Source organism: Eubalaena glacialis, chromosome 5 (assembly GCF_028564815.1).
Source record: "Eubalaena glacialis isolate mEubGla1 chromosome 5, mEubGla1.1.hap2.+ XY, whole genome shotgun sequence".
In the NCBI taxonomy this organism is placed as follows: Eukaryota; Metazoa; Chordata; class Mammalia; order Artiodactyla; family Balaenidae; genus Eubalaena; species Eubalaena glacialis.
This window is the reverse complement of record NC_083720.1, coordinates 61,644,504-61,652,774: the sequence shown is the minus strand read 5'-3', so window position 1 is coordinate 61,652,774 and position 8,271 is coordinate 61,644,504. Positions and strand designations below refer to the sequence as shown.

At 35.7% G+C, this 8,271-nt stretch overlaps 1 pseudogene; it reads right to left on the bottom strand.

Moving 5' to 3' along the window:
* Positions 1–641: 641 nt before the first annotated feature.
* On the bottom strand, positions 642–1,932 carry LOC133092080 (short/branched chain specific acyl-CoA dehydrogenase, mitochondrial-like; annotated as a pseudogene).
* Positions 1,933–8,271: the final 6,339 nt, after the last annotated feature.

The following is an 8,271-nucleotide window of genomic DNA, read 5'->3' as shown; positions in this document are numbered from 1 at the left end:
TTAAACTTCATTCTTGAAAACTAATGCAGAGACTTGTTTTTAAAATGATCTACTGAAACCATAATGAAATGCGCTTTTCATACTGGTAAATTATAGTAACAAATTATATTGCTTTCCTTTGTTGAAATGTTTTCTTCGATTATATAATCCACTCATTTTCAGATATTCAGAACTAAAACTTTTAGATTTTTCTAAATAAATTTTTATCAGTTTCACCTAGTTTAGCAACTTAGAATTGAATCTATTTCTTCTATAGAATTGCCAACTAGCACAAACATCTCTCTGACTGATGCACAATGACAAGAATATAAAATAGCCATGTCTGCAAGAAATACTTATATTGTCTTTATTTTTCCAAATTCTAATAGAGTGAAATTCTGTATACCCTGAAGCTAGAATGATAATGCATATAGAGTTTTAAAAATAGTTTTGGAGAAAATATGGATGCATTTCTTTCCAAATTTTAAAAATGATTTTTTGCGTCTCAGTTAAGCAGATTGGAAAGAGGAAACAGGAAAGGTCTACCTCCAGATCCAAGGTGAAGGGCCTAAATAAAATCATTCAACACAGACCCCAACAAGGCACAATAGTTTAAAATTTTACACCAGTGACACCAGGGAGGGGTCCCACTCCCGTGGCTGTCAGTATTCCGAATCGATGAGCTTTGGGATGGTGTTCAGCTGGATATTTGAAGTTCCTTCATATATTGTACCAATCTTAGCATCTCAGAAGTGTTTTTCCACAGGGTAATTGTTGGTGTAGCCTACTTCTCCCATCCACTCGATACATTTGCCAGTCATTAGGCCCGCAATCTCTGATGCATAGTACTTGGCCATAGATGATTCTTTAATGAATGGCCTTCCAGCTTCTAAAAGCCTTGCAGCGTTGTATGTGAGTAATCTTGCAGCTTCTAGCTGGGTGGTCATGTGAGCCACTTGGTGTTGGCGTCCCTGAAAATCAAATATTCTTTTGCCAAATTGTTCCTTTTCTTTAATATATGGAATAGTGTAGTCAAAACATCCTTGAGCCAGTCCCAGCATCTGTGCAGCAATTCCTATTCTACTTTCGTTAAGACCCCCAATGGCTTACTTATAGCCATGTCCAATTTGTCCCAGGATATTGGCTTCTGGAACCTTGACATTTTCAAACGTTAATGGGCAGGTAAGAGAAGCTCTGCTTCCCATTTTGTTCCCTGGTTTCCCTATATGAAGGCCCTCAGTATCACAATCTACCAAGAAGCAGGTAATTCCTTTATACCCAAGAGTAAGGTCTACATTTGCCATCACCATGGAGAGCTTGGCATCCTTGGCATTGCTAATCCACATCTTTGACCTGTTGATGACATAATAATTTCCCTTTTTATCAGCTTTGGTCTTCAAAGCAAATGAATCGCTACCTACTCCAGCCTCTGAAAGGCAGAAACTTCCCATTTGTTCCGTAGCTAGCTTGGGCAAATAGATAGCCTTCTGTTCTTCTGTTCCATATTTTCCTAATTACTGTGTTCTGGATGTCACATACCAGAGCCACAGACGCATCAACTTTGGCTAATTCCTCTATCACTAGGACAGAGGAAAAAAATGAAGCTCCTGTTCCTCCATATTTTGTGTCAATTTCAATACCCATCAACCCTTGTTGAAATAATCCTTGTATTACTGATTTTTCCATTTTTGAATTTTCATCCATTTTTGAAACCAAAGGAGCAATTTGTTCCTGGGCAAATTTTTTAACCGTGCTCTTTATCATCCTCTCCTCATCTGTAAATGTTTGCAGAGGGGCATAGGGTAGGCCATTATTTGTTGCTTTGAGTCCAGCTTCTCAAAGCTGGGAAGATTTTAAGACATGAGGAGGATTTTTCCAGGAAGACAGGCAAATTGGGAAGTTTCTTCTTAGCAGTGCGCTGCCACACAGCAGCCGAACCGTGGCTCCCTCCATCTGCGCCCCAGGACCATCACCTTATAATTCTTCTTTTCGTTTTAAGCATATTTATGTTTTTAAGTTTCTGCAATTTGTTTAGCATAAGATATATTTTTAAAGATATATACTATTTTAAAATCTAAAAATCATACACATTTTCAATAGTGACAAAACATATTTTCCTATTATATCTCCTGTTAAGGTTTTGTGACTCAGAATTAAATTGGGACCAGGATAATATTACTACTTGATACACAAATTATTCCTTTGACTTACTGAATGCAAACCCACAGTCAACACATTTATCAGGAGAGGAATAGTTAAGAGCATTTGTTAGGTTTGTATATGTACACAGTAAATAGCAAAATATTAGGTTTATGGGACAGAACAAGACAAACGAAATGAAAATTAAATGTCTGATAGTGTATTTCTAGTCTGTTTCAGCTGCTCTAACAAAAATATCATAGACTGGGTAACTTGTAAACAAAATAAATTTATTTCTTATACTTCTGGAGACTGGCAAATCCAAGATCAAGGTACCAGCAGATATGCCTGGTGAGAGCCAGCTTCTTGGTTCATACACAGTCTTTTCATTGTGTCCTCACATGGTAACAGGGGAGAGGGAACTCTCTGGAATCTCTTTTGTAAGAGTCTCTTCAGAGTGTCTTTTGATCTCATTCAATGTGATGGTATTTTGACATGGGACCTCATGACCTAATCAAAGGTCCCATCCCTAAATACCATCACATTGGGTATCAGGTTTCAGCATATGAATTTGGGCAGTGGGGAGGGGGCATAAATATTCAGTCTTTAGCATAGTGACTAAAGAATAACATAATATCTCTTCCATACGATTCCACAGAAAAGGATGTAGTGCAGAGGAAAAAAATAGTGGAAATTTTGAAGGTCTGGGTCCTAGTCTTTGGCCTGCACATGCTGCTTTCTTTTTGTTGTAGACAAGCTGTGTAGCCTCTATTAACCACAAAGTCCTCAGATAGTAAATATACTTGTTAGCCCCTACGAAAATCCTTAAGGTCTCTTCAAGCCTTAAGATTTTTTTTGTTAAATTAACGATAGATCAAAGTAACATGAACCATGAATAGTTAAAATAACATGAAAAGTTATGATGTATATAAAGATCTGTGGATTGTTCTCATCATAAATAAATTGTAAAATTTGCATTTTAATTATACTTCCTAGACCCCCATCTAAAAATATATCTATACTGTTATTTATTTTGTAGTGTTGGGAGAAATGAACAAAGCTTGAGTGTTACACATGGTGATAAATTTAAAATATGTTAAAAAACCACATTCTGATTTGGCAATCATTCCTTTGTGTATATAATGAACCTGTAGTATTTTTCTTTCAAATTTTACTTCTGAAATAGTTATCTACAAATACATGTGCATACATGGCTAATCTTTGGGTTTCCAAGAGTGATTGTAAAGAATTTTAAAAATAAATCACTTTACAATCTCTCATGCAGTGAGTATGTGCTAGAGCAACTTATTATGGTGAGAGATAGGATGCGTCACATTGAGGTTTCATTAATTCCATACTGTGCTAAAGCACTGATACAAAAGAAGGACATGAATTAACAAACAACACATTCTACTATTGAAGTATGTTAGATAACACAGTCAGATATTATAACCTAATTTCCAACTTAGAAAAGTTTTAATGAAAACTGTGGATAGTTGCTCAGATAAGCCAGAGGAGGAATGAAGCGCACAATTGTCCACCATTAATCCATTTCATTAAATTCAAGAATTTGAGCATATTAAGATAAATCAGAATAAAGATAAACGCTGAAAGCCATATACCTTTCAATCAAAACCAGGATTAGGAGCTGACATTGAACTGAGAGAGAGCCTAATTTAAACATGCTAGCCTCTGAAATTTTGGAGCCCCCCTGAGAAAGAAGTTTTATTCATACGAAGCACTTGTTCTGAATAATAGCCATGTTCCATTGGCACTTATATCTAAAGAGTTTAACTTAGTCAATCATCACTTCTTTCCATTGTCTTCTTACAGATAATTGTGTCTTGGGGCTGCAAATAATATCATTACTAACTCTTTGAGATAGCCAGTGTGTCTTCTGAATAGTGGCAAAATCCGTAAAGCAGTTGAGTGGATTTTTACATCACTGGAAACTCATCAGTCAAGAGATGGTAGTCCTGTTAAGCAGGTGACAGACATTAAAGAGATTCATTACATCTGAAAATGCCAACTCCTTGTAACAGCTTACTGAATATCCCTGCCACTACAAAGGTCAGTGTGTAAGATGTGACTAATACTGTTGTCAGAAAGCTCATATACTTCAATGCCAGTTTTCATTGCACCTTTTGTTTGGCACATATTGGGTGAAAGTTGTATTATTTTTCATCCACTCGAAGAGGTAGATAATAGCTAGAGTTTGTTTATGATCACAGTGCTTCATTAAATGTACTCTGCATTAAATGAATCAAACTTATTGGCTTTATTTCTGTAACTTTCTGTTGAAGTGTTTAAGGTTACATTATGAGTGATCAAAAAATACTTCTTGAGTAAAATGCTATGTTGACACCTTTGACAGACCTAAGAATGACTTCTAATGAGTCTGCATCTAGGTAAGTGTCGCTGCTTCGAATATGAAGGTTCCAATACCCTGTTTGGATTAGAAGGGGAAAAATGGTATTTTGCCTATAGCTAGCATTTCCTAAAGATCCTTTCATAGGCAATTGTATTAACGCAAGAACCATTCTCTATATAAATGTCTGTGGTATTGGCACAATTCCTGGAATATTATGGTTGTATATACACATATATATGTGTGTGTGTGTGCATATATATATGTGTGTGTGTATGTGTGTGTGTGTGTGTGTGTGTATGTATGTATAAAATAATGACCAAAAATAGCACCAAATAAAAGTTATGGGCTCCATTCTTCCTCTAAATTCTGGGGAATATAGGCTCAAAAATACTAAATCAATATACCCTATTTAATTTCCTCAGCTTCAAAGTCTCCAATTCACATTAACCAAAGAGTGTGATTATTGATGTTATATGATCTTGACATCACTTACAGTGCCTGGAAGTGTTGCCCTGGTAGGGAATAGAAAATGATCTTATAATGTTTCTCTGAAGTTGGTTTATATATTTGATTCATATTTAAGTATGCTTATTCTTGAGAGAAGGTATAACATTCTCTGAAGAAAATTTTTTCTAACATTCGTACCTGAAATGTCTTTCCTATACTCTACACTGGCCATTTTCCTATCTGAATGTAACTTTAAAACTTTTAAAAATATGAATGGATCACTCTACCTTAAAGTCCACTACATTGGCTTCCTATAAATAAATTGTTCCTATCCACTTTAAGAAAGTCATCTGACCCAGAAATCTGACAGATTAAAGTATGCCAGACTATGGCGATTTTTTTTTTTCTTTAGAAGAGGTAAATTATATATCCTAGGAATAAAGTGTCTGCTACATTAATGCAGTTGACTTCTGGTCATAGTCTGTCCTTACATAGTGACTACTATATCATTTATATCAAACAAAGAAACATTTTAAAGGAGGCAAGGGAGGTGAGTGGCATTTGTCACACGGCTGTGCAGAGATATCTCAGGTAGTTTCTTGAGCCTCTGATGTATTGTGCTATCAGTCTTAATTTTCTCCTGCCATTTCTTCATCAACCAAAGAAAAGGAAAAATTATTTTCTTAAGATCTCAAGGGAATGTGAAAATAAGATCAAATAACCTATATTTAGCAAAAAAGTTTTTAAAAAAAGGAAAAATGAGGTGGCTTAAATTTTAGAAGAGAGGCCTGACATATTATAAGTCCCCTTTAAATGTTTCCTCATCAGGTTACATGTTCTGCTAATTTTTAAAGAAATCTGAGCTAGAGATTTTATATTACTTAGATTAAAATAAACTATTTTATGTGAAGTAAAATGTACATAACATGGAGCTTTAAGTAATATTTTATTATGTCACTGTATCCCTGCCAGTGAGAGGCCATGTTATTTAATTCTGAAAGGATGGTATGGTAAACTGTTTACATATTATTAGCTCTTTCTAATGCACACAATATGAAGAAAGAACTGAGATTTAAAGCATGAGACTTTAGTTCTAGACCAATCTGTCACTATCCAGTTATGAAATATTAGTGAGTGAACAAGTGTCTCTGGACACTGATAAATCTTCTTTTAACTGAATACATGCAATGAACAATATCTGAAATTCTATAATCAGTAATGTCTTTAATTTTAATCTCTTGAGAATAAGCCAAAATATAGGCTAAAATCACATTTGGGAATGATTTTTCATTATATGTATATATGTATATATGTTCTATATGTATATGTATATATGTTTTTCCTATTTCTAATCCCATGTCCCCACTAATATAAACATATATATTTGGGAAGAAATTTAGAAAGGCATACGTGCACAGATTTTATTGGTTAGGAGGTACCTGAACCTGCCAAAATAAGCATTTTATTAAAATATTTGGTTGAAATCAAGTAAACACAGGTTTCTTCTTTCAACCTAACAGACTGTCATCATATGTTTTGGTATTGAAATGATGCTAGCATGCCTCCAGATTACTTTAAATGAGGAACATAAAAGGTACAATAAATGGCAAAGTAAATGGTAGAATAAAGCACTGATCTAGATTCCCTCTCCGGTAAGCTCTAGGGATAATAAGTTCAATTTTTTAAGGAAAGGTGTTCAGTGATAAAAGATTGGGCCAGCTATCATTTATAGTCTCTCTGCTCCAAACCCAACCTTCTTTTTCCCAGTGTTGTGGACCCTGTACATATTTCTATTTCTCTAGCTGATACATTGTTGGGCTTTTGTTTCAATAACGAGTGCTGGAGCGACATAATGAGGTGATAGTGACAAGAAGCCACTTCCCTCAGGTTGGGTGCTGCCTCCATATTTTATCCAGTGCAGGAGCTGAGGCCTGGTGGCTCTCACTTCATGAGACCTTATAGACAGTTTCTAGCCTCACTGTCTTTCACAGGAGCTGTGCCCTTACTTTCAAGCCATGCTCTTCCTACCTGGCTGGCTGCTTTTACAGATGAACTTCATCCATCATCAAGCAACTGACTATCCTTTATGAGGTTGCTTCTAAGGAAGGTCCAGCTGAGACCTCAGGCAACTGTCTCACCAACACGTAATGTACTTCTACAGACCAGCTCACATCTGCCCACTTCCTCTGGCAATGGCAGACCGTTTCTGTAGATCAGCACTGGCCTGCATCCTCTAGAAAGCTTTTTTGCCACTGGAAGACTGCTTGTCTCTCTCTAGCCATGCCTTCTGCAAAGGGTTTGAAATCTCAGCCTTGGATGGAGGAACCTCTCCTAAGTCCTCAGTTTCTTTCACTGTCCAGTATCCTTCAACTTAGTAATAGTATAATGTGTTTATTTGCACTTGCAAATTCTGGACTCCATAGAGTTCCTTTTACCTCTTTTAGTAGTTAAAGGCTTTGTATAAGTTAATGATTCTTTATAATAAAGATTCCTTGTTTAAATTACTAGTGTATTTTTTGTCTCCTAACTGGACCCTCATTGATATAAAGGTATAATGGAACTCATTGCTTTTGTTCAGCAATTCAACTTTCATATTTTTTGGAAGTATATACATAAAAACCAAAAAATGCAGTGAGTATATGAATGTTAGGAAAATAATTTGAACTAAAGTTCACAACATTATTGAAAAAATATTTGTCAGAGGAAGAAAATTAATATTCCTAGGCACCAGACACTCTCATGGCTTCCTGAGATATAAACACCTCTTTCACCTGCCAAGATCCAGGATGCCTATATAGGGCTTAGGTATTGGACAAATGAATTATCTGTAACTCATGTCATCTGTATCAACAACTAATTTCATCTTTCTTAAAATGTCCAGGTAATTGTAAATTTTTTGACCATTTCACTTAGCAACGTTTTAATCTTTTCTTCTGTCAGTATAGTTTGCCTCCTTTTAGAGAGGGGAAGAAAAGAGGGTGGAATATTAGATTGAGCTATGGTATATAAAAGAGAGACAGAGAGACTTGAGAGAAAAGAGGGGGAAACTATTAAAATAAAGCTGGGTCTTTATGTTTCATTAACGGCCATATTTCCCAGCAAAATACAACAGAAAAGAAATTGAACTGAAATGAACTACCATGTGATTATTCTGGGAGTTTTAATTGCCCTTACCTTCTGTTGTTCTCAGCTTGCTTTTGTTAACACGCCTACCCACGTTTCCTTTATGTATAACCTCTGCTCAGTGTTAAAAGCTAGAATGTCCCCAGTAGATGTTTAAGCTGAACCTCTGAGCCAACTGAGGCAACAAGTTGTGGTTAATAAAGTATAAGAGT